The 27918-nt window shown below is 35.6% G+C and overlaps 2 long non-coding RNA genes across 3 annotated transcripts in view; both read right to left on the bottom strand.

Annotated features, from left to right (window-relative positions):
* LOC117084061 overlaps nucleotides 1-27918 on the bottom strand; it is a 198149-nt gene that overhangs the window by 121527 nt on the left and 48704 nt on the right. The gene's annotated exons all lie outside the window — the stretch shown is intronic.
* LOC117084059 lies at nucleotides 83-20545 on the bottom strand. 2 transcript variants are annotated; one of them, XR_004437302.1, is made up of 3 exons: nucleotides 20445-20545; nucleotides 19808-19889; nucleotides 83-225 (listed from the first exon to the last, which is right to left on the bottom strand). It is a non-coding gene; the product is annotated as an uncharacterized LOC117084059 (long non-coding RNA). The 2 variants fall into 2 exon arrangements; XR_004437301.1 differs by lacking the exon at nucleotides 83-225 and adding an exon at nucleotides 15760-15967.

Here is a 27918-nt window from a genome sequence, read left to right as displayed (position 1 = left end):
ACTGGAAGATTCCAAATTAAATGCCTCTTAGTTTGACTTAACACAGAAAGGTCCTGATTTATTATTCAAGACTTACCAAGTGCTTTTCCTTGTCTCATTTTGCAATCATTTATTAGCTTTTCCTAAGGACTATCCCGTGAAGGTCATTTTTTGCGTGTTTAGTTGAGAGATCTTAATTGAGAAAATTATTTTGACTGACGTTGGAGAATAAGGTTAGTTCAAAGTCTGGAATAAAAAGCCAAGATCATGTTTAGCACACTTAGTTTCACTTTAGTTCATCCACCTGATCTGTAACATAGAAGCACAACTTATCCATTTTGAAAATCCCTTGTTTTCCCAGCTGTTCTCAGAGCAGCAATTTTCCACAGGGGTCATCACTGCTCACACAGTGTCTTTTACTTAATCTGTATAAATCTCTATAAGATACAAGTACTCTTTAAGTACAAATCTTAGCAAAATTGTGATAGTCATATCAATTACCTAGAAAGTACTCATGTGGGTGTTGACACATTATACAAGTAAGGGGGAATGATTTATTCAAAATGTATTCTTTCAACAATAATTTGGGGAAGTCTACTGTGTGTCTGATACAATACTAGGTTCTGAGGATACTAATGTAAATAAAACATAGTTTCTGCCTTTAAAAAACTGAAACCTACAGTAGAAACAAAAGAAAAAATCAGAAAAACAGCAAGCAGAAAATTTTATATATATGTATGTATAATATACACACACACATATATATGTATACACACACACACACCCCATACACAACAAAAATGAGAAATCTTACTGACATTAAAATGTCCAGGGTGTTTATGGGACTTCCAATAAAATAATGGCCCAGAAATCGGTGATATCTTTGAGAAGAAAAGAACATATTGGTAACAGCTTTAGATAGGCATATTTTGTGAGTAAAAAGTGTGAGAAGGGAGCAGATGACAGTCCATTTCTCCACATAGATTTCTTCTCTTCTTACTGTGCACTGAGACTCCAAAAAGGATACAGAATCAAAAAAAAAAAAAAAAATAGGCATGCACTAACGAATGTTCACCTGAATGTCAACATAACTAAGAAGATTCTGTCTCATCTTCCATTGTCATCACTGACTGCAGGATAAGCAGTGACTACATCCTTCATAAATGTCAACATAACTAAAAAGATTCTGTCTCATCTTCCATGGTCATCATTGACTGCAGGATAAGCAGTGACTATATCCTTCATAATCCCAAAGATTATGAAGAAAATGATACAAATAAGTACTAGCAATATAGTATGTATAAACTGCTTAGCACAATGCCAAGCACAGAGTAACTGCTTAATAAATGTTAGCTATTTTTAGTTGTTATTTCTATCTCAACTAATTGTGTAAGTAGCTCTTTTCAAATGCACTGGTGCTGCCATCTTGATAGAATAAGTAAAGGAGAATTAAAGGAGAAAAACCATGATAACAATATTGGCATTCATGTTTTAATTGGAAAAATAATAAGATAGAATTGATCATTTATTTTGCCCTGTTTTGTGCTATCAATTGTACTAGACGTATATATTATTTACTTCTTACAACAATGAGGAAGGTAGGTAGACAACTTCATTTTACAGCTAAGAAAAGCAAGGGTCAAAGAAATTTAAATAATATTACAAGTCGACATAGCTAGTAAAAGGGGCAACAAAATTGGATAATTTATCCAAACTCCAATTTGTTTCTACAAAATCTCTTTTCAAATTCAGAAAATAGTAAAACCATAGTTTAATTCATGCTATACGCCAGATACTATGTATAATAAGGTATACAGAGGGGACAGTGACACTTCAGATATGGTCCATTGACTTCTGTGGCTAAAAATGCAGAAGGAGATGGAAAAAATGGAGGCAATTGTAAAGCAAAAAACCAAGGTACTGTGGGAGCACATAATAGGAGTTTTAAGCCCTTGGAAAGAGTGATATCAAAGCTGAGACATGAAACATGAGTACAAATTAGCACTGATAACGTGCAAGGAGAGAGTAGTCTGCGTGAAGGCTCTGAGACAAAACTAGGAAGCACGAGTGTGAGAGTAAGACTCTTCACCACAAGATGGAACTGTGATGTGGACAGAGGTCCAGGTCATGCAGAGACATTGAGAGTCTCTCAGAATGACCTGAGGATCATGAAAAGCAGTGGCTTCATTCCAATTTAGGATATGGAGCCTAGGACACATTTTAAGTAAGAAAGTAATCAGAATTATATTTTAGAAGTAATATTTTTAGCAAAAGAATAAATTAGAAGAAAATTGGCAGTAACATTTTGTTTTCATTAAATTGGCTTCTTAAAAAGCTATTAGGCTCATATAAATAATTAGTAGGTGAACATACCTACAAGTGAGAAACAGGCCAATGTGAAAACTGCTATGACTTATGCCATCTTCGAAGCTAAACAGGCTTGGCCTGACAAGATGTTCTGGTGAAGCTAACTGTGGAAGGCCATCTGTTTAGTGATCATTGAGGAGGTTTTAAAGAATAAAATGCATTTAGCACTCAGTTGGAATTCCGTGACAGGTTGCTTGCCACGGTTTCTACTTGTAAAGAGAGATTTACAACAGGGAAGGCAGTTCAGGTAGTTGAGACACAGCAATTTACCAAAACATCCTAAAGCTGGTTCTGTTCCAAAACAAGGGGAAATGCCATTTTTTTGTAATTCAAGACTTTTATTTCTGTTTCCAACTCCTAACCTAACACCTTACCTTTGGCAGATGATTTTGTTTCCCAATTCACAGAGATATAAGAGCAATTCTACCATATGAATCTCTTTAAATTCCCTTTATCACACATAAATAGTCTATTCCCTTCTCCAGCTATTCATTATGTTTATTACATTTGAAATAGAAGATAATCCTACCCGTTGGCCAGGTCTAATAATCAGTTGCCTTTATTGTCCTTCCAACCCCTCACTTTTGGGTTAGGACCTCACTAAACAATTTTCCCCTCTTTCTTCTGTCTTCTGACCCTCCCCTTTTCCCTGATCTCTTTTCAAACCCTATTAATATACTGAGGTCTTATTCATAATAAAAAGAAAAAAGTTTTCTTTCATAAAGATGGAAATGTTGCCTGGAGCTTTATTTTACAGTACTCATGATTGCACCTGGATTGAGAGAAGACAGGGAAGGCGATGAAGAGGAAGGGAGAAATTTGCTTCTGTGATCTCATATCTTTTTCCTGCTACTCTCTCTTTTGCCTTCCTTCTTTTAAACATCTTAGCTACGGTCTGAACTTGTAATTATCATTGCCCCATGCCCCACGATTCCAATTCATTCCGATGAAACCTAGACTCAAACCTTTTCATAGTTACTTCTCTTGCAAAGATGAGGCATACCCTCCTTCTTGAAGCTGTCTATTTGCATCAAGTAGATAAATTGGACTTTACTAAAATTAAAAGCTTTTATGGATCAAAGGATACTATTAACAGAATAAAAAGACAACCCACGGAATAAAAGTAAATATTAGCAAATCATATATCTGATAAGAAATTAATATCTTGACTATATAAAGAACTCTAACTCAACAACAAAAAACCAAAACAAAACAAAATTTAAAAAATGAGCAAAGATCATGGGTAGACATTTCTCTAAAGCAGATAAACAAATGGCCAATAAGTACATGAAAAGATGCTTAGCATCTCTAATCATTAGGGAAATAAAAATCAAAATTATAAGACACTACTTTACAAACATTAGAATGGGAATTACTTAAAAAATAGAAAATAACAAGCGTTGGTGAGTATGTGGAGAAGTTAGAACCCTTGTGTATTGCTAGTGAAAATGTACAATAGTGCCGCCACTGTGGAGAACAGTATGACATTTGCTCAAAATATTAAACATATGATTTACCAATTTCACTTCTGGGTATATGTCTAAAAGGACTGAAAACAGGGGCTTGAAGAGATATTTGTACATGCAGTTCGTAACAGCATTATTCACAATAGCCAAAAGGTGAAAGCAATCCAAGTGTCCATTGATGAAGAAAAGGATAAATAAAATGTGATATAAACATACAATATAATATTTTCCAGATCAAAAAAAGGAAATTGTGACACATGCTGCAACATGGATGAACCTTGAAGACATTACGTTAAGTGAGATAAGCCAGTCATGAAAAAGAAAGAAACAAAGATTGTTCAACTCTACTTATACAAGGTACCTAGCGTAGTCAAATTAACAGAGACAGAAAGTAGAATGGTGGTGGCCAAGGGCTAGGGAGAGGAAGGAACTGAGAATCAGGGTTGAGTGCATATAGTGTTTCATTTTGGGAAAATGAAAAGTTGTGGAGATGGATGGCAGTGATGGTTGCACAAAAATGTAAGTGTACTTAACAATATTGAACTGTACACTTAAAATTGGTCAATATAGTAAATGTTATGCTATGTATATATTAGCACAATAAAAATATTTTATTATTTTATTCCATTGTGCATGGTATCTTATTTTGTTTTATGGGCTTTTTCCTTTGTAAAAGTAAATACTGATATTTATAAGATCTTATTTTTTATTTCAAATTATCATTTACAAATTTTTTGTGGGTACATGGTAGGTGTATATATTTATGGGCACCTGAGATATTTTGCTACAAGCTTTCAATGTGAAATAAGCACATCATGGAAAATGGGGTATCCATCTCCTCAAGCATTTATCCACTGAGTTGTAAACAATGCAATTACGTTCTTTAAGTTATTTTAAAATGTGCAATTAAGTTATTACTGACAATAGTCACCCTGTTGTGCTATCAAATAGTAGATCTTCCTCATTCTTTCTATTTATTTTTGGTAACTATTAGCCATCTGTACCTCCCCCACAACCCTCAATAACCTTTCCAGCCTCTGGTAGCCACCCTTCTCCTCTCTATGTCAGTTAGTTCAATTGTTTTAATTTTTAGATTTCACATATAAGTGTTACCATGCAATGTTCATCTTTCTGTTCCTGGTTTATTTCACTTAACATAATGATCTCCAGTTCCATCCATGTTGTTGCAAATGACTGGATCTCATTCATTTTTTATGGCTGAATAGTACTCCATTGTATATACCACATTTTCTTTATCCATTCCTCTGCTGATGGACACTTAGGTTGCTTCCAAATCCTAGCTATTGTAAACAGTGCTGCAACAAACAGCAGTGCAGATATCTCTTAGATACACTGATTTCCTTTCTTTTGGATATATACCCAGTAGTGGGATTGATGTATCATATGGCAGCTCAATTTTTAGCTTTCTGAGGAACCACCAAACTGTTCTCCATAGAGGGTACACTAATTTAAATTCCCATCAATAGTGCACAAAGGTTCCCTTTTCTCCACATACTCACCAGCATTTGTTATTGCCTGTCTTTGGATATAAGACATTTTAACTGGGGTGGGATAATATCTCATTGTAGTTTTGATGATCAGTGATGTTGAGCACCTTTTCATATGACTGTTTGAAATGTGTATGCCTTCTTTTGAGAAATGTCTGTTCAGATCTTTTGCCCATTTTTAAACGAGATTAATAGATTGTTTCCTATGGAGTTGTTTGAGTTCCTTATATATGCTGGTTATTAATTCTTTGTCAGATGGGTTATTCGCAAATATTTTCTCCCACTTTGTAGGTTTTCTCTTCATGTTGATTGTATCTTTTGCTGTGGAGAAGCTTTTTAACTTAATATGGTCCCATTTATCCAGTTTTGCTTTGGTTGCCTGTGCTTGTGGGATATTGCTCAAGAATCTTTTCCCCAGACCAATGTCCTGAAGATTTTCCTCAGTGTTTTCTTGTAGTAGTTTCATAATTGGGGATCTTAGATTTAAGTTTCTAATTCATTTTTTAGGTTTTTTGTTTTTTTGTTTTTTTCATTATACGTTAAGTTCTTGGATACATGTGCAGAATGTGCAGGTTTGTTACATAGGTAAATACGTGCCGTGGTGGTTTGCTGCACTCATCAACCCGTCATCCACATTAGGTATTTCTCCCACTGCTATCCCTCCCCTAGCCCTCCACCGCTAGACAGGCCCTGGTGTGTGATGTTCCCTTCCCTGTGTCCATGTGTTCTCATTGTTCAACTCCCACTTACGAGTGAGAATGTGAGGTGTTTGGTTTTCTGTTCCTGTATTAATTTGCTGAGAATGGATGAGTCCATATCCTTTGCAGGGACATAGATGAAGACGGAAACCATCATTCTCTAATTCATTTTGATTTGATTTTTGTATATGGTGAGTGATAAGCATCTAGTTTTATTCTTCTGCACATGGATTTTCAGTTTTGCCAACACCATTTATTGAACAGACTGTCTTTTTCCTACCACCATTTATTGCAGAGACTATATATTCTTCGCATCTTTGTTGAAAATGAGTTCACTGTAGGTGTATGGGCTTGTTTCTGGGTTCTCTATTCTGTTCCATTGGTCTATGTGTCTGCTTTTATAACTATGATATTGGAAGAAAAGTTTCATTAACTTAGCCATGATTGTGACTAAACACAATTTATACCTTTTGCACAATCAGTGGGTGATATTCAAACTAGAGTCTAGCAAAATACTTAAGAGTTCCTAGTACTATCTGTGGTGAAAAATAGTTCTAACAACATATATTTTAAGACTAAAATTATATTGTAAAGGCCATAAATGATATTGCAACTACTGTACTTATCTATTACTGAGTTTCTGTCAGCATATTAAGAAAGTGTTCATTGGAAATAACTAGAGTGGAAATAAGTTTTGTTTAGCTGCCTGCATCAGAAGATAAGCAATAGTACCCTAATTTTTCCATGTAACTCTTTGACGACTGTTATTTTATACAAATAAAGAAACAACCCTGTCACCAAAGAAATGATAGCTTAATAATGATAATAAAATGCCTGGCTTATTTATTTTAAAAAAAATATGGAAAAAAATGACATATTGTCTAGAAATATATCCACAAGAACTAAACATATAAAGACATGCATAGAAGGATGACCATCAAACCCAACATACTCGGAAAGAATTTGATTGCTGTGGGCAAGCAAAATACTTCCACAAAAAAGTAATGATTTATTATTTCATAATTTATAATAGATATATGTTTATTATTCTTTATCTTTTTGTTTGTCAAATCTTTAATAATAAAAAAAGGAATAAAATCCCATGTTTAAATTCTTTTCCTTTGCAATTGTGACCTCACTTCTTGTTTCTTGGGTCATTAAGGGAAATCTAAAGTCAATTTAAGTCTTTTTCTTTTAGGAAGATCTGCTCTATCCACAAGCTTTTGAAATATTCTTGATATAGTTGATGTTAATTATAATATGTCTAGATGCAAATGTTTTATTTTAACTATAATATGTCTAGACATAACTGTTTCCTTATTTATCCTATTTGTCATACTAGGAATTTCTTCAATGTGATTTATTTATTTTGCTCTAGTTCTGAAAAATTGTGCATGATTATGTATTCAGCAATTTCCTCTCCATCCAGTATTTTCTCCTCTTTTGTATTCTAATATTTAGATTTTGTTGTTTCTAGTACTAAATTTTGCATACCTTAACTATTCAAATTTCTCTCTCTTAATTCCTGCTAATTCTTTTCATGAGAGTTGCTTGACATGATACTCTCATTTATTCATTTTCAGGTATAATTATTCATTTTTAATGTTTTAATTATTTTCTTTCTACATCCAAGCTTTCTACTTTGTGTTTCTTTAAAATGGCTTGCATTGCCCTCATTTTGTTATTATTCTGTAGTATTAGAGGATAGTGTTTTTATTAATTCTTGATTTGATACTTTAATTAAGTCTGGTTCATCTAGTCTGACTTGCCCATTCTATCGACTCTCCTATTTCATGACTCTGTCCCACAAAAGTCTGACTCCTTTTATCAACACATCTTCCCTGAGCATACCCAGTAGCTCACTGGTAATGTGCATAAGGTACAGCATGTGCTGCTCCTGGCCTAATTAAAGGTGGGAGAGATACACCACGGGGCAGAGGCTGAGGAGCCATAGTCTGCCCCTGACCCAACAGACAGCATTGGCTTTCAGGAAACCCTCTGCTATGACACAGTTATCTTCCAGAGCCTGCTTTCATTGTTTGATTATTTACAGCTGGGTGAAGGTGGTGGCAGGAGGGGAGGGGATGAGGGCTTGTTCAGAAGCTGGCCTTCCAGTATGTGTAGTCTTAAGCCTCTCTGGTGTCACCCTACTGACCCCAGGGGCCCTACACAGTCACAGCTGCTTTTCTATCAAAAATGAAGAGGAAGTAAGCATCTATGCAAGCCAGTGTCACACTATGAGAAAGAAGAGCAATTGAAAACTCTTCCCCTAAGTAGTTTCCATGCTTTGCATGCAAACATTTTCAGTTCTGCCAGCTATTTCTCTCCATACAAGCACAAAAACACCTCTCTCTGCCCAGTGTTTTCTAACAGTCTTGCTTTAGTTCTTCAGACCCACACTTTTTGTCATTTGACTTCTGTGTCTTGTCTGGGATTGAACTGGGAGAAGGAATAAAGTAATCGGGGGCAAAGTCTGATAGAAATTCAAACATTGCCAAGCAAGATTATTTTGACAAAGGCATTGTCCGTATTCAGTTTATTTTGCTAAAACTCACAAATAAGCAATGCAAACAATTCATGCAAGTAGAAAAGGGGGATGCAGCTCCACAAGGCCTCTCTAGTCCGTCGTGGAGGGTACTTGATGTCTAGTCAGCAAAACAGTGAAGGGGAGTGCCAATTCACCAGAGCAGCCCAGGGCACTGACTTTCACCATTACCTCCAACAATGTTCTACCTATTTGTAATAGGTCCCTTGCTATACCTGTGTTGTCTTCCTGCTTCATAGGGCCAGTAGTAATCTGTAGCCTGTGATCTATTTCTCTAGTGGCAGTAACCCTAATTGTTTATTTCATTTTTTACATTTCTGTTTTATTTACCAACCACTCAAGGTCAGAAGTCCTATTCATTATTTCTGTATCTCTAAAAGTTTGCATTCTATAGCACTCAGTGAGCACTCATTTTTGTTATTGTTTTGTTGTTTATGAGCAAATGGAGGAGAGTGTAATGAGTTAACATGGTAAGTGTTAAATAGTTGAAATCTCAATTAAAAAATGAGATGTCTTAGACATGAAGTCCTTGCCCATGCCTATGTCCTGAATGGTACTACCTAGGTTTTCTTCTAGGGTTTTTATGGTATTAGGTCTAACATTTAAGTCTCTAATCCATCTTGAATTAATTTTCGTATAAGGGGTAAGGAAAGGATCCAGTTTCAGCTTTCTACTTATGGCTAGCCAATTTTCCCAGCACCATTTATTAAATAGGGAATCCTTTCCCCATTTCTTGTTTCTCTCAGGTTTGTCAAAGATCAGATGGCTGTAGATGTGTGGTATTATTTCTGAGGACTCTGTTCTGTTCCATTGGTCTATATCTCTGTTTTGGTACCAGTACCATGCTGTTTTGGTTACTGTAGCCTTGTAGTATAGTTTGAAGTCAGGTAGCGTGACGCCTCCAGCTTTGTTCTTTTGACTTAGGATTGTCTTGGCAATGCGGGCTCTTTTTTGGTTCCATATGAACTTTAAAGCCGTTTTTTCCAATTCTGTGAAGAAAGTCATTGGTAGCTTGATGGGGATGGCACTGAATCTATAAATAACCTTGGGCAGTATGGCCATTTTCACGATATTGATTCTTCCTATCCATGAGCATGGTATGTTCTTCCTTTTGTTAGTGTCCTCTTTTATTTCACTGAGCAGTGGTTTGTAGTTCTCCTTGAAGAGGTCTTTTACATCCCTTGTAAGTTGGATTCCTAGGTATTTTATTCTCTTTGAAGCAATTGTGAATGGAAGTTCATTCCTGATTTGGCTCTCTGTTTGTCTGTTACTGGTGTATAAGAATGCTTGTGATTTTTGCACATTAATTTTGTATCCTGAGACTTTGCTGAAGTTTCTTAGCAGCTTAAGGAGATTTTGGGCTGAGACGATGGAGTTTTCTAAAGATACAATCGTGTCATCTGCAAACAGGGACAATTTGACTTCTTCTTTTCCTAACTGGATACCCTTGATTTCTTTCTCTTGCCTGATTGCCCTAGCCAGAACTTCCAACACTATGTTGAATAGGAGTGGTGAGAGAGGGCATCCCTGTCTTGTGCCAGTTTTCAAAGGGAATTTTTCCAGTTTTTGCCAATTCAGTATGATATTGGCTGTGGGTTTGTCATAAATATCTCTTATTATTTTGAGATACGTTCCATCAATACTGAATTTATTGAGAGTTTTTAGTATGAAAGGGTGTTGAATTTTGTCAAAGGCCTTTTCTGCATCTATTGAGATAATGATGTGGTTTTTGTCTTTGGTTTTGTTTATATGCTGGATTGTGTTTATTGATTTGCATATGTTGAACCAGCCTTGCATCCCAGGGATGAAGCCCACTTGATCATGGTGGATAAGCTTTTTGATGTGCTGTTGAATTCTGTTTGCCAGTATTTTATTGAGGATTTTGCATCGATGTTCATCACAGATATTGATCTAAAATTCTCTTTTTTTGTGTGTGTCTCTGCCAGGCTTTGGTATCAGGATGATATTGGACTCATAAAATGAGTTAGGGAGGATTCTCTCTTTTTCGATTGATTGCAATAGTTTCAGGAGGAATGGTACCAGCTCCTCCTTGTACCTCTGGTAGAATTCTGCTGTGAATCCATCTGGTCCTGGACTTTTTTTGGTTGGTAGGCTATTAATTATTGTCTAAATTTCAGAGCCTGCTGTTGGTCTATTCAGGGATTCAACTTCTTCCTGGTTCAGTCTTGGGAGAGTGTATGTGTCCAGGAATTTATCCATTTCTTCTAGGTTTTCTAGTTTATTTGCATAGAGGTATTTATAGTATTCTCTGATGGTAGTTTTATTTCTGTGGGGTCAGTCGTGATATCCCCTTTATCATTTTTTATTGCATCTATTTGATTCTTCTCTTTTCTTCTTTATTAGTCTTGCTAGTGGTCTATGAATTTTGTTGATCTTTTCAAAAAACCAGCTCTTGGATTCATTGATTTTTTGGAGAGGTTTTTGTGTCTCTATCTCCTTCAGTTCTGCTCTGATCTTAGTTATTTCTTGCCTTCTGCTAGCTTTGGAATGTGTTTGCTCTTGCTTCTCTAGTTCTTTTATTTGTTATATTATGGTGTCATTTTTAAATCTTTCCAGCTTTCTCTTGTGGGCATTTAGTGCTATAAATTTCCCTCTACACACTGCTTTAAATGTGTCCCAGAGATTCTGGTATGTTGTATCTTTGTTCTCATTGGTTTCAAAGAACATCTTTATTTCTGCTTTCGTTTCCTTATGTACCCAGTAGTCATTCAGGAGCAGGTTGTTCAGTTTCCATGTAGTTGAGTGGTTTTGACTGAGTTTCTTAGTCCTGAGTTCTAGTTTGATTGCACTGTGGTCTGAGAGACAGCTTTTTATAATTTCTGTTCTTGTACATTGGCTGACGAGTGCTTTACTTCCAACTATGTGGTCAATTTTGGAACAAGTGTGATGTGGTGCTGAGAAGAATGTATATTCTGTTGATTTGGGGTGGAGAGTTCTGTAGATGTCTGTAAGGTCTGCTTGGTGCAGAGATGAGTTCAATTCCTGGATATCCTTGTTAACTGTCTGTCTCGTTGATCTGTCTAATGTTGACAGTGGGGTGTTAAAGTCTCCCATTATTATTGTATGGGAGTCTAAGTCTCTTTGTAAGTCTCTAAGGACTTGCTTTATGAATCTGGGTGCTCCTGTATTGGGTGCACATATGTTTAGGAGAGTTAGCTCTTCCCGGTGAATTGATGCCTTTACCATTATGTAATGGCCTTCTTTGTCTCTCTTGGTCTTTGATGGTTTAAAGTCTGTTTTATCAGAGACTAGTATTGCAACCCCTGCTGTTTTTTTGTTTTCCATTTGCTTGGTATATCTTCCTCCATCCCTTTATTTTGAGCCTATGTGTGTCTCTGTACATGAGATGTGTCTCCTGAATACAGCAAACTGATGGGTCTTGACTCTTTATCCAGTTTGCCAGTCTGTGTCTTTTAATTGGAGCATTTAGTCCATTAACATTTAAGGTTAATATTGTTATGTGTGAACTTGATTCTGTCATTGTGATACTAACCGATTATTTTGCTCGTTAGTTGATGCAGTTTCTTCCTAGCCTCGATGGTCTTTACATTTTGGCATGTTTTTGCAGTGGCTGGTACCGGTTGTTCCTTTCCATACTTAGTGCTTCCTTCAAGGTCTCTTGTAGGGTAGGCCTGGTGGTGACAAAATCTCTAAGCATTTGCTTTTCTGTAAAGGATTTTATTTCTCCTTCACTTATGAAACTTAGTTTGGCTGAATATGAAATTCTGGGTTTAAAATTCTTTTCTTTGAGAATGTTGAATACTGGCCCCACTCTCTTCTGGCTTGTAGAGTTTCTGCCAAGAGATCTGCTGTTAGTCTGATGGGCTTCCCTTTGTGGGTAACCCATCCTTTCTCTCTGGCTGCCCTTAAGATTTTTTCCTTCATTTCAACTTTGTTGAATCTGACAATTATGTGTCTTGGAGTTGCTCTTCTCGAGGAGTATCTTTGTGGCGTTCTCTGTATTTCCTGAATTTGAATGTTGGCCTGCCTTACTAGGTTGGGGAATTTCTCCTGTATGATACCCTGAAGAGTGTTTTCCAACTTGGTTCCATTTTCCCCCTCACTTTCAGGCACACCAGTCAGACGTAGATTTCATCTTTTCACATAATCCCATATTTCTTGGAGGCTTTGTTCATTTCTTTTTCCTCTTTTTTTTCTAGACTTGTCTTCTCGCTTCATTTTATTCATTTGATCATCAATCATTGATACTCTTTCTTCCAGTTGATCGAGTTGGTTACTGAAGCTTGTACATTTGTCACGTATTTCTCGTGTCATGGTTTTCATCTCTATCAGTTCGTTTATGATCGTCTATGCATTGATTATTCTAGTTATCCATTGTTCCATTCTTTTTTCAAGATTTTTAGTTTTTTTGCACTGGGTACGTAGTTCCTCCTTTAGCACAGCAAAAAAACTACCATCAGAGTCAACAGGCAACCTACAGAATGGGAGAAAATTTTTGCAATCTACGCATCTGACAAAGGGCTAATATCCAGAATCTACAAAGAACTCAAACAAATTTACAAGAAAAAAACAAACAACCCCATCAAAAAGTGGGCAAAGGATATGAACAGACATTTCTCAAAAGAAGACATTCATACAGCCAACAGACACATGAAAAAATGCTCATCATCACTGGCCATCAGAGAGATGCAAATCAAAACCACAATGAGATACCATCTCACACCAGTTAGAATGGCAATCATTCAAAAGTCAGGAAACAACAGGTGCTGGAGAGGATGTGGAGAAATAGGAACACTTTTACACTGTTGGTGGGATTGTAAACTAGTTCAACCATTATGGAAAACAGTATGGCGATTCCTCAAGGATCTAGAACTAGATGTACCCTATGACCCAGCCATCCCACTACTGGGTATATATCCAAAGGATTATAAATCATGCTGCTATAAAGACACATGTACACGCATGTTTATTGCGGCACTATTCACAATAGCAAAGACTTGGAATCAACCCAAATGTCCATCTGTGACAGACTGGATTAAGAAAATGTGGCACATATATACCATGGAATATTATGCAGCCATAAAAAAGGATGAGTTTGCGTCCTTTGTAGGGACATGGATGCAGCTGGAAACCATCATTCTTAGCAAACTATCACAAGAACAGAAAACCTAACACCGCATGTTCTCACTCATAGGTGGGAACTGAACAATGAGATCACTTGGACTCGGGAAGGGGAACATCACACATCAGGGCCTATCATGGGGAGGGGGGAGGGGGGAGGGATTGCATTGGGTGTTATACCTGATGTAAATGACGAATTGATGGGTGCTGATGAGTTGATGGGTGCAGCACACCAACATGGCACAAGTATACATATGTAATACACCTGCACGTTATGCACATGTACCCTAGAACTTAAAGTATAATAATAAAAAAAAATGAGATGTCTATCTGTGAAGCAGTCAATTCTGAGGTATCAGTCTTCACAGGAATTTTACTCTAGAGTTTGGAAGTAGGGGTGTTACGCAAAGCCAAAGGGACAATCCAGAGGTCATAAGAAACTTAGAAGCATGGGGGAAATCAATATCAGAAAGTATAGACCAGTTGTCCGGGTTCTATACAGAAATTTAAGGGAAAAGCAGTTTGTTCAGGTCAGTGAAGAGAATTGTAGGACCTCAGTAGACTGCCTCTAGGAAACAAAGAAACACAAAACATTAAAAAAAGTGCCAAAGCAACATCTGAGGTGACCCCAACCTCTCTTTTATGAGGGTTGAGCCTGGGTAACCACTGAGTGGGCAGATCTCTCACCTAAAAAAGGTGAAAGCAGAACCGAAAACATCAAAGTAATTATTGATAAGAAAGTGTGTTTTGATGTATTGCCCTCTTCCCAACCATTTCCACTATGAGCCTCCAGAGGTTTGAGATGATGAAGCAATAATGTCTAGGGGAGAGGTTAGCACAATTTCTCCCTTAATTGCAAGGTAGATAAGAAAATATTTAATATTTCCCATGTGGTGTTAGAAAGTTTTCCAGTCTGTAAAATTCTGTATCTACATTCATATTTAATGAGGCTATTAACTAATGTTGCTTCATGTTTGAGAGTTGTTTATAAAGCACATACAAAAGATAAACTAAATGATGGGTATATACAATCAAGTAAAGGGTCATTACCCTCATTTGAACAACCAATATGCAGCAACTAATGGGGATTTCTCAGTTTAGAAATATTTTTAAAGAGCAGGACTAAATTACTAAGGGAAAAATGAAAAGTTAATTAGTCACTTCTGACTTGTGCCGCACTTGATTGTTATGCAATCTTTTGAGGTCATTTTTAGAAACAAGATATTCATGTGTCCAAGGTGCTAAGCCCATCCGCTTGTTCTTGGGGTTCTAATTAACTTCCATGCTGGTTTGATTAATACTGGCATTTGCTTTTTCCTAGAAGAAAGCAGCTTCTATATAAAAGAGCATAACTGACTCACTTTTGGTTAGAAGGCTTGATAATTACAGAATTTTTTGTGTGATAACAATTTTTTTTGCATGGACTTTGTAATATATGACTTTTGTAACTTATATTGAGTTATTACGTAAATGCACATTTTTAAAACTTTCTTCTCAAAAGGCCAAAGGGGAACTTTTACTATGTTTTTGAGAAAGAAGGCATGAGAAACAATGTAAAATGAATAATTTCATTTGTTCTCTGCTTGTTATATTTGTAATATTAAAATGACCAACATATTTTATTTTTGGTGTCTACTTGAATAGCCTATGCAACATAGTCACAGTGATTTCTCAATTCCTTAACTTATCTTCAGGGTCCTACCATCTTCATTCCAGCACCTGTTCTAATAGTTCTTCCCTGGAAATTTCATGCTCTTCTGCCAAGACCACTAGATCAACCACTCTACTTTATGACCACAGTGACCACCTTTCCTTACAGCTAGAATGGCATAATTAGTGTTTCTAGTGGTTCTTAGAGCAAGCTGGAGAGGAAAGAAGATCATTCAAAAGGCCATTTTAGTAACAGAAAATAAAATAAACCAAAGTGGTAGTGATGAGAAGGTGAAAGAGGAGAGTAAGAAATATTGTATATATAGAGCAGACAGAAATTGGTTGAAGAGCAAATGTGGAAATTGGAAGAAATGAGTGTTCTAGTTTTCTACTGCTGCATAACAAATTAACACAAATTTAGTGGCTTAAAACAACACATATTTATTGTCTCAAAGTTTCTGTAGGTCACAAGTTTGGGCACAGCTTTATTGGGTACTCTGCTCAAGGTTTCAAAAAGCTGTAATCAAAATGGTGATTGGGATGTATTCTCATCTGGAAGTTCAACTAGGGAAGTATTCACTTCCAAGCTTCCTCAGGTTGTTGATAGGATTCATTTCTGTTTGGCTGTAAAATTCACGGCAGCTTACTTCTCTAAAGCCAGAAAGGGAGAGAGTATCTGCTATTTCCTGTGTCTTATTTTGGCAAAGGCTTAGAGCCTCTTTTAAATGGCTCACATGATTAGGTCAGGCCAACCCAAGATAATCTATCTTTTTATTAACTAAAAATCAACTGACTAAAGACCTTAGTTACATCTAAGCTTTCCCTTTCCCTTTGCTATATTCTGCTGGTTATAAGTGAGTTACAAGTTTCACTTGCATGAAAAAGGAGAAGATTACAAAAAATTGTGCACATCACAGGGCAGGAATCACAGGCATCATTTTAGAATTCTGCCTATACAGAAAATAAAAAACCCACAGGTCTAAATACTTATCCTGGCTGAATGAGGACATGCAGGTACCAGTGAAATAAGACAAATAATTAACATAAACAGGCTTGGGCGAACAGATGTTTATACTTTCATTAAGATGATAAAAACATAAGAAGTGTTGCCCAGAGGAACTGAAAATAAGATATCATGAAAGGTGGAGGTCCTAATTAAAAATATTGATTTACCCACAGAGGGTACATATTAAAGTCATCATATTAGTACCTCATTAAAGAACAGAATAAAGAACAGAAACAAATTTGGGAGCAGGAGGCAGAGAATAGAAATCAGTAAAGAAAAGAGTAAAGTAATTAGAGAGTCAAAGTAGATTAAACGTCACGCTGTGTTTGAATAAAAATGACTAAATATAGGAGAAAATTTAAGAAAGCATGCAGATATATAGCATGCAGGCCAGTGGGTTTTAGACTTACGTGTGCTTTTCTCAGGAAAACTTCTTTAAAAAGGTATACAGATTAGGAATATAGACATAAAACTTTTTGTTCATAGATGACATGATCTATGTATAAAATTCAAAACAACAAAAAACTGGAACTAGTAAGTGATTATAGCAAGGTTGCAGAATACAAGGTTAGTATACAAAAGTAAATTACTTTCCTATAAATCAGTAATGCATAAGTGAAATTCAAAAATAAAAATACAACACCATTTTATTAGCATGCTAAAAATGAAATACTTAGGTATAAATCTAACATAATATAAACAAAAAATAGGTGAGAAAAACTACAAACTCTGATAAAATAAATCAAGGAAGAGCTAAATAAGTGGAGAGATATTCCATGTTCACAGATAGGAAAACTCAGTATTGTCAATATATCAGTTTTTACCAACTTAATCTATAAATTCAGTGCAATATCAATGAAATTCCAGTTGGTTATGATTGAAGAATATCATACAAATATGAGTAAAATGGCTATATTAGTCATTTACAAGCACATTTTCAATGTGTTATGTGTGATTTTTATAATTATTTTATTCTACTCTATTTGCTTTGATCATAGTAACTGAAATTTTACATCTAGTGACTCTTAAAGTAAAAATTGTTTGCATTTTGTATGTACTTGTCTATTATTTTCAATTCTCAAGTAACATTCAAGATTATTATATTTTAATAAAATATCAGTTGACAGTGGGTTGGGAAATAAAAACTCGTCCTTCACCTCACAGATAGTTTCAGAAACACTGCTCCAGAATATAAATAAGGACTTACAGGAGAGGTTAAAAGATGGAGGGAATAGAGAGGTTTAGAGACAGGGAATCAGGTGAAATTGAAAAACAAGGTCAGGAAAGAATAAAGGGAAAGGGAACAGTTAGAAGGGAAGAAGGGTAGAGTCACAAAGCATAACCTTAGAGTTCATTTTCCATCTCGTCATTTCTCAGTAATTTCAAGGTTCAAAAATATTGCCATACATAAGGGACAATATGGGAAGATGACAAAGGAGGCCATTGCTGGTGAAGTTGAAGCTAGTTTGGTAGATGATAGCAGTATGGACAATAAAGTGTCTAAGGAATAATCACTGCAAATCATAAAAATAAAATAACAAATTAAATGAAGAATATAAGGAGAACTTGAAGCTAGCATATGACGTCAAAAATGGGGAAAGAAAAGCAACCACCAGATATCATCAACTTCAGGGGAGGAGGGATTGTTAGACGGTGGTTGTAGAATAATGGTGTGGAAGAGGCATCAAGGAATAAGGATGAGGCATCTGCTTACAGCACCTTGACTTGGAGAAGTAGAAAAGAATTTACTTCGAGTGGAATGTCATCTTATAGAAATGGAACCTCCAGGAGAAAGTTGTGCCTCCATTTCAGGGAATTGAAGCACCATTAGAAAAAGATTCAGGTGGAAGACGTTTGTTCTAGAAGTAATGCTTCCACCTCACACAGGGGAAGGGGGCAAGGAAAAGTCCACAGTTTATAAAGTAGGCATGTTGGGGAAGGTTGGGCAAGTTGCATCAGCATAAATTTCATGGACACTCAAAGATAATTACCTTAAGCAAACAGGCAAACTATATGGATAAAAATACTGGCAGTCAGGGGAGATAAGAAATCATGGGAAGATTCACTGAAGGGAGAGGTGAGTAGCAAGAATTTTATTTTAGTGAATTTTATGTCAGTAGAAGTCAGAATGATGGCCCTCTATCCAGATGTGATCAATGTAATTACAGGGGTCCTTGTCAGAGGGATGCAGGAGGAGTCAGAATCTGAGAAAGAGACGTGCTGATGAAAACAGAAGTCACAGAGTGATGTAGTTGTTTGTTCTGAAGATTCCTTAAAAACCAAGGAATACAAATAAGTGACCTCTAGAATATAAAAAAGGAAAGAAAAAGGATTCTCTTTTAAAACCTCTAGAAGAAATGCAATCCCATCAACACTTTGTTTTAGCCCAGTGAAACTCATTTCAGACTGGTCACCTCCAGGACTATAAGATAATGTGTATTGTTTTGAGCCATTAAATTTGTAGTAATTTGTTACAGAAGCAATAGAAAACTAATACATGCCTTTACATTTTAATTTAAAACTTTAATTATAATGATAAAACCACAACCTCCACTTATGCACACATACAAATCACATACACACACATGCACAAATATATACACAACATATACACACTCAATCACAGAAGACTGTAAAATCCTACACTGCAACCAAGATGTGAGCCAGTGTAAAAATTATACTATTCTGCCTACATTTTTTCCCTGAATTTTCAAGTTTTATATAAAGTTGGCAGATTAAAACATTCATTTCTATATAATTAGTTAACTAAAAATTATAATCAATGAATGAATGCAAAACAAATACAATCCATCTCCTAATCTATCTTAAGATTAAAGTGTAAGATACTTAAAATGATCATTTAAAAGAAAAATCCTCCAATAATTTCAATGTAACAACACAAAAATGTGTAAGGACATGACTCTTAAAAAGAGATAAAAATCATTACTGAGAACTTTTAAACCTATTAGAAGTTTATTGATTTTTAAAATTAGCAGGAACATTACTACTAAGAGATACACCCAAGAGACTTTGCACAAACATCTGTTTTTACCAGCTTTGGTGTTCGGCAATAAAATCTTCCATGGTCCCAAGGCAAGGCCCTAGGAAATGCCCACCAACAGTTCCAACAGTCATTATGTATGTACTGTGTTCTCATCTCTGCCCTAAGGAAGTTAGACAGCAACCCAGTATTTTTTTTTTATTTACATGCTTATTAAAGTCACACAGGTAAAACGTTTCCGAATGTGTTTTCAGAACACGTTTCATTTTAGTGCTTTCAAATGTTTTGAGGATAATTGTTAGGGGAATGAAAAAAATATAGGAGCTCAGTCTGAGAATAAAAATCTGTTTTGGCATTTTAATGTCTAAAGACTCAGGAACTGCCAAATGTTTGCTAATCAAGAAGCAGTAGAAATTCACAGTCAGTCCCCAAAATATAAAACAATTCTATTCACTGTAAAAATATGTTTACTGCATTTACTTACCGGCTGTTTAGCACAAATGTTTTTTGTTCCAAAGTGGAAAAGCTGGCAATTCTTTAATTTCCAAAGTGCTCATAGAGAGCAGCTGTAGATATACAAGGCATTTGTTAATGGCATATCAAGGTATCATTTGCTTCCCTTTTGTCAGATACCGCTTTTATTTGAAGTCAACAGAAGTCCTTTCTCTTTTCCCTCTGGCACCATTTGTGGTTATTGTGTTTTCAGAGAATGCAGACGGCATCAAGATATGGACTGATTTTGTTTTGAACCTATTCAGATACAATGCTGACTTTTTGGATAACTTTGTGTTTTTTGCTCTCTAATGTTCCAGAGTCTTCAAAAATAGCCCAGAGAATTGGATTTGGGATTCATCGACATTAAAATATCTGCTACCCAGAGTGAAATTCCAACAATAACAAGTTTATAACAACTCAAAGAGCATACCTTGTACTTGAAGGAATTTCAACATCCTTTTCAAAGGCATTTTCTTTAATTGAACCATAGTCTCATCTCTCTTACTGGATTCCAAATTTCCTTTCTAAGTATGAATATTTAGGAGTCAGTGGACTAGCCCTTGCTTATGTAATCTCAGCCTCTCAGTGAATACATATTGATTGGAGAAAAGAATTATCTTACTTACATGTATAGGAGCCATGATTCCAGGAATCGGTAAAATAATTCTATTGCCCATAAAACTGAATCAAGATTATAGCCGCTTTGACTCCTCCTCTGGAACCTTTGGAAAAGGTTTAGTGTGTTGAAAAGAGAGAGAAAAGAAAAATTAGTGAAAAGAGCAAATATTTTGTGCTGTCTCAACATTCAGTAAATTGCACTGTGTGCACAATTGCTTTAGAAGGAAGGAAATGACAAAGGTATTTAAAAGGTTAAGCCTAGAAATGTACTTGTGGGTGGTATGACCTTGATCATATGAATCAGGAACATCACCATGTTATCTGAGCTTCAGCCTGGCAGCACAGCAGGTGCTGGCTAAAGAGTTGCTCAAGGTTTCTTCAAATGAGAGGACATCACTCAGAAACCCAACCTTTTTTAGCTTCTACCAATTTGACACGCTTTCACTTACATATTGCTACCACCTCCTCTTAAGACTTCAAAGAAACCACTAAAATAATCACTGTAGAAGTCTCTGGGATCATTACCTAGAGTATCAGATTCATCCAAAAGAGTTCATATGTCTGATTAGTACTATCCTTCTGAGTAAAACAAAAAGTTCAAAAGGATGTTTGATGAACAGGTATTTAAGGTACTTATTTTTAAGACCACTTTAAACTTCAGAGTCACTCTCTAAGGGAAATAAAACTTCTATTAAAGCTTTAATTAAGTTAAAAAAGAACTCTAACAGAAAAATGTAAAAGCCACACTGCTGCTGCCGCTGACTCTAGGCATCGAGACCTATAAAAGAGTATTTAAGAAGCAGAAGTGGGGCTGGGGCTTTCAGAGATGTGTTGATTTCAATGTGTGCATCCATAGTGTATTTTCCAGCCACTATGTTCATGCAAGTCTACAGATTGGAACACTCAGGAATATCAAGCATGCTGTGACTATTTTTTCCCATCACTTTGTTTTTTTATAAGCCTAGAAGCTTTATCATTCCTTCAGGTGCTGGTTATGAGTGATGATGAAGCACGTCATTGTCAGTGCTGTCAGATCAAGAAGGAAGAAGTTTCAAAACTAATGGAGTGTATGTTTACATGGTTCCAGGAACATACACCATGCAGAAAACCCATATAAAAACACATACAAAACCCCCCTAACCTTCTGGTCTCATTATTCCCCCAAGTTTTTCTTAAAGATAAGCAACATAACAAATTTTGTAAGACTGAGGTCATATCAAAGAATCAAATTTGAACATAACCCAAATCCAGTCCACAGTGTGTGTTTGTGTATGTGAAGGCAGAAGAGGGGAGGTGGAGGAAAACAGAGAGAGGTGGGATGTGAACTCTTGTTGTGAGAAGAGCTAGACACCTGATGTACTCCTTCATTTAGCCTTCCAGCTAACGGATCAAATGAGAAACTGTTTTGCTCTGTTTCAGAACTGATTGACATTTTAATTATTCTACAGCTGGAAGTGTTAATCACACCAGAGAATGAGGGGATAATTCCCAGGTGGTAAAATTTCACACAATAGCTTGGCATGTACCAACATGCAGATAGTTTAAATCATTTGTTGAAGAAAAAAATCAATATTTAAAACCTCTTCACAAATTAAACCAGCAACAATAGAGCTATACTTCAAAACCTCCTTACCTATGATTTGCACTTCCTATTTTTGACTCTCAGAGAGTCAAAACACCTTATGAATCTGAGAAATTCACAAATTTAAATGTTACTGATCTGAAAACTGTGAGATGATTAAAAGAAATTAAGATAATTGAATTTAGTTTTGTTTATAAAATGTAAACTTTATTGCTGTTAAAATTCTGTTGCATTATTTTTTTATTTTTTATTTTTTATTTATTTATTTATTTTTTTTTTTTTGAGACGGAGTCTCGCTCTGTCGCCCAGGCTGGAGTGCTGTGGCCGGATCTCAGCTCACTGCAAGCTCCGCCTTCCGGGGTTGCGCCGTTCTCCTGCCTCAGCCTTCCGAGTGGCTGGGACTACAGGCGCTGGCCAACACGCCCGGCTAGTTTTTTTTGTATTTTTTAGTAGAGACGGGGTTTCACCGTATTAGCCAGGATGGTCTCCATCTCCTGACCTCGTGATCCGCCCGTCTCGGCCTCCCAAAGTGCTGGGATTACAGGCTTGAGCCACCGCGCCTGGCCGCATTATTTTTAATATAAGCCTCTCTCTTAGAAGGTTTATGTTGTTTGGTAATGATTAAAAATCTTAAAAGATGTGCTTCTCAGAGAAATATTTTTGTTAGTTCTTTACATACTTATCTGATCATAAGAGTAACGTAGAATGTTATTTCAGACTCTTTAGAGTTTCTGATTTGATAGTTCCAGAATAAACCCTAGGAATCTGAATTATCACAAATGATTCTGGGTGGGTGATGCTTAAAATCAGACAAGTATGGAAAACACTGAAATTAATATTTTGATTTTTAAATTAAATTTCATTTAGTTCTATTGGTATATATAGCAAATATTTGTTTTTCCCAAGTACTGAAACATAAAGTTAACTTCCAAAATTTCTGCCTGTTAACTCAGGGGGTTAAAAACTAAACTTGATATTTTTTCATAAAACAAATTCTCATAAATATTCTAGTTTTACAAAAACAAAAATAAATGGGACTTAATTTAACTGAAAAGCTTCTGAACAGCCAAATAAATAATTATTAAAGTAAACAGACTACAGAATGAGAGGAAATATTTGTGAACTCTGCATCCAACAAAAGGACTAGTATCTTTTGAATCTACAAGGAACTCAAATCAGTAAGAAAAAAACAAATAAGTCCATTAAAATGCAGGCAAATTACATAAATAGACACAGCTCTCAAAAGAAGATATACAAATGGCCAACAGGCATGAAAAAAAAAAGTTCAGCATCACTAATCCTCAGGGAAATGCAAATTAAAACCACAATGAGATATCACCTTGCCCTAGGCAGAATGGCCATTATTAAAAAGTCAAAAAACAATAGATGTTGGTGTGGATGTAGTGAAAAGGGAATGCCTATATGCTGCTGTTGAAAATTTAAAGTAGTATAGCCTCTATGGAAAACAGCATGGAAATCAATACGGAAAGAACAGAAAGTAGACCTGGCATTTGATCCAGCAATCTCACTAGTAGATATCTATCCAAAAGAAAATAAGGTATATCAAAGAGATACCTGCATGCATATGTTTATTGCAGCACAATTCACAATTGCAGAGATATGGAATCAATCTGAGTGCCCATCAACTGATAAGTGGATAAAGAAAATGTGGTATATATACACCATGGAATATTAATTGGCCATAAAAAAAGAACAAAATAATATCTTTTGCATCAATTTGGGTGGAACTGGAAGCCATTATTCTAAAGGAAGCAACTCAGGAATGAAAAATCAAATACTACGTGTTCTCATTTATAAGGGGGGGTGAAGCTATGGATACAAAAAAGCATATAGAGTGGTATGTTGGACATTAGAGGGGTATAGGGGGTAGGGTGAGAGGGAGGTGAGAAATAAAAAACTACATATTAGGTACAATGTATACTAGTCAGGTGACAGGTGCACTAAAATTTTAGACTTCACCACAATATAATTCACATATGCAACCAAAAACCACCTATACCCCTAAAGCTACTGAAATAAAAATAAATAAATAAATATTCTAGTTTTGATAGTTCATGGAACTTTTGACAATCAAATGTCTTTTAGTTTTCAACTTTGTAGTAAATCTTGAGAATGTAGATGTGCTTTCTTTTTAATATAAAACAGCCTCCAGTGTTCAACAGAAAACACATTCTAGGAGGAATACTGCCACCTTAGATATTAACATTTTGTCTTCAAAGTAAGTTTTTCTCTAATTTTCATTAATGTGTATGAAGGAATCAAACTTTAAAAGTTATGATAAACACGTTTTTAATCCACGTGAAATACACAGACACAGGTGTACGTCTGTATTTCTGATTAATTAGGGAAGGTCTTCAGGAAAGAGATGCACTGTTAAAAGTTTAATTCCTTTACAGGGAATGTGTTACTATGTGCTGAGTTTTACTCTAGGTAAGAAAGCAAAGTTGAGATAGCCATCATTATCATTATAATTACTATTTTATAAATGAAGAGACTGAAGTTTACTGAAAATAAATAATTCAAGGCTACACATTTTAAGTAGTAGATCTTGGACTTGAACACAGGAAGTCTGACAAAAAAAAAAAAAAAAATACCCAAACACACAAAACCTGTGTTCTGCTAATTTATCTTTAATCTTTCTCCTTAGCATACTGATAAAATACAAACATTATTAAGTTGGTATCTGATATGATTTGGATATTTGTTCCCTCCAAATCTCACAGTGAAATGTAATCCCCAGTGTTGGACACGTGGCCCAGTGGGAGGTGTTTGGGTCAGAGAAGTGGATCCCTCATGAATGGTGTAGTGCCCTCCCTGCGGTAGTACGTGAGTTCTTGCTCTGTTAATTCATGTGAGAGCTGGTTGTTTAAAGGAGTCTGGCTCCTCTCCCTGCTCTCTGTCCCTCTCTCACCATGTGTTGCACTGGCTCCCCCTTCACCTTCTGCCGTAATTGTAAATTTCCTGAGTCTCTTACCAGGAGCAGATGCTGGCACCGTGCTTCCTGTACAGTCGACAGAACCGTGAGCCAAAATAAAACTTCTTCTCTTTATAAATTACCCAGCCCCAAGTATTCCTTTATAGCCATGCAAGAACAAACTAACACAATTTCCTTAATAATCTTTTAATTTTTTTCCAGTTTTGGGGTAAACATTTAGAAAATTAACAACTCTGTGTTTGACAAGCTGTGAAGCCCTCGTGTGGCAGAGGTTGTCTGGGACATAGAGCAAGCTACTGCTGCTGCTACCTTTAAACTTAACAGAAGGAAAGGTTAGTGTGTCATTAGCCAGAACTGACTTTCAGAACTAACAAAAGGCTTAGAAAGATATTCTCAAGAGTCTTAGAGCTGTAACATAAATAAATTTGGCTGGAATATTTTCAGAGATCTCCTAACTAAACTGAGGGAACAGAGACTAGGTTGGCGGCAGTCCTCGTACTTGAAACCAATTGCCTTCCCATTCCACCACCATTTTCTTTTTCCCATCGCTTTCTGTCAGCTTTTAGTAATAACAAGGAAGAAATGGCTCCTTGTTGTCACTTAACTTTTAAAATGAAAAAGTTGTATATATACACACACACACACATATATAATGATGTGTGTGTGTGTATATATATATATTTATATATTTATATCATTCTGTCTGTAATGCCTGTATTGTTTCATTTAATACAGAAGCTCAGATTTCCTTTTAGAGTAAGACTAAAAAATAAAAATAAAAATAAAAATAAATAAAAAAAGACCAGTCCTCTATGAGTGTTGTACATTCTGAATTGTTTTGAAGAAAACGTGCAAACTGACTCTGCTCCAAGGTTGTGAAGCTCTTAGACCCTTGGGTTGCTGATTTACAAGTTGATGTCAATATGCTGTATCTTTTTATGTCTCCATTTATAATGCAGTTATGCAGGCATGTTAAGCTATAAGGACATCATCATTGACGCTGCAATTTGTGTATATGTTTTCTACCTCATTGCATTCTCATCTTTCTAGCCCAAAGCCACGGGCTTCTGGCCTTGACTGTAGCTTACTCTCAAAACATAATGAAAAATGCAAAATCATCACAGAGAAAGCTGATGGTTAAAATCTTTACCCCCAGTCAGTTGATTTATTGGTGTGTATGGCTTTAGAGTCAAATAAAAATTTGCCCAAAGCAAATTCAGGTAATTTTCTTCTTAGTATTTCCAGATTTCCCACCTGAGACAGCAGATAATTTTCAAAAGCAGAAATTTTAACATCCTGTCAGTAAACATTTCTGTTTTAAAACAAAAGCATATGAACAACACACAGAATAACAGTATGGGCTGTTTCTCTAAAAAATGATAAAGTTTTAGATTATCTAGTAAATGGATAAATTTGTAATTGATGCTACTTTCCCACTTCTGTAGTTTTATAACTTAGCAAAACAATTCTGCCCTCTCAATATTATATTATCATGAGGAAACATCTTCTATGATTCTAGACATTAATGATTGTTTAGGAATTTTCCCTGACCAACTGATTAATCCCCACCCCTGACTCAGCACCTCAGACACAGAATGAGGCCAAGAAATATCTGTTGGCTGAAAATACCCAATTCATTTAACTGAATTAACTGTTACTTAAAAAGAAAAAATCACTGGGAAAAGTCCACAGCAGGAAAGAACAATTAAGAAATTAAGAGATTCATTAATTATCCTTGCCTACTACTATTTACAAAGCTATTCATTTGTTTGTTTAAACAAACATATCTATCTATCTATCTATCTATCTATCTATCTATCTATCTCTATCTTTAAAGAAAAATAATCTTGCAAAACATTTATGGAGCCTGGATTCTTTACATGAATTGAAAAAGGTTGAGTTTTTATAATTTGAAAACTAAAAAAACTCTCTTTTTACTTGCACAAATGATAGTGTTAATAATAGACATAAAGATAACTTCATTTTATAATCTCTTGTAAGAAATATTTTTCTCATCTGACTATAAGTGACAAATGTTTATCCTAAGGCTTTAACCTCCTAATTCCTACTTCCAACTACAGCACTTGCTTATAATATATGCACACTATGCAAAATTTATATATTAACTAAAACATATATAGAAATTATCATATACATCAATGCTAAAATTGTAACACACCTGCAGAGATAAGTTTATCTGTCTATTGTCTGTCTCAAAATAATTAAGAGTAATTGAGGAAGGAGAGAAGTAAGAAAAAAAGAAACTGAGGGAGATGAAAAGCTATACATCACAGGACTCAACCTCAGAGCTACATAACTTTGATGCACACATAGATTACAGTAAATAGAGTGTAGGTTAAATAAATAGTAGAGTATGTGTAAAAAAAGTAACATTGGCAATGTCCACTAAAACTAAGGTTGTTGAGGCAGAAATAATTTGATAATGGTTTATTGGAAGGCAAATGTAAGGAATGACCTGGGAAAACACACCAACAAAATTGGGAGTGTTCTGGAGTCTGACAAGTTGGAAGGCATTAATAAGAAAACTTGGAAGGGAAGGGGGACTCCTCATATGGGAGTTGTCCATTATTATTGAAGGGTACAAAACAGAGGTTACAATCCTTGGAAACAGATTGCAACATACAGGCTAGAATGTCTACGTGCAAGACAGTCAGTAAAACTTTATAATTTGGAAATAAATCAGTGTCCTTTTCAGTGTCAGTGGGTTATGCATTTATCAGTACGTCAACAATTTGAAAGCTCACGATAAGATTCTTTACTTATGGACAGGATGTTGCCATGAATCACAAGACCTTCCCAAGGTGGGTTAATTTGGAAGCCTGTTTACTTTTAAAGTAAACTATGAGATTTGAACTGTAGGTTATCAGCAAAAAATAAACCACTGGCAAAGAATAAATCAAATCTAATCTATTTATCTGAGGTT

Source organism: Trachypithecus francoisi, unplaced genomic scaffold (genome assembly GCF_009764315.1).
Source record: "Trachypithecus francoisi isolate TF-2019V2 unplaced genomic scaffold, Tfra_2.0 Lachesis_group0, whole genome shotgun sequence".
Lineage (NCBI taxonomy): Eukaryota > Metazoa > Chordata > Mammalia > Primates > Cercopithecidae > Trachypithecus > Trachypithecus francoisi.
The sequence above is the reverse complement of the archived record's forward strand: the minus strand, read 5'-3'. Positions and strand labels throughout refer to the sequence as shown.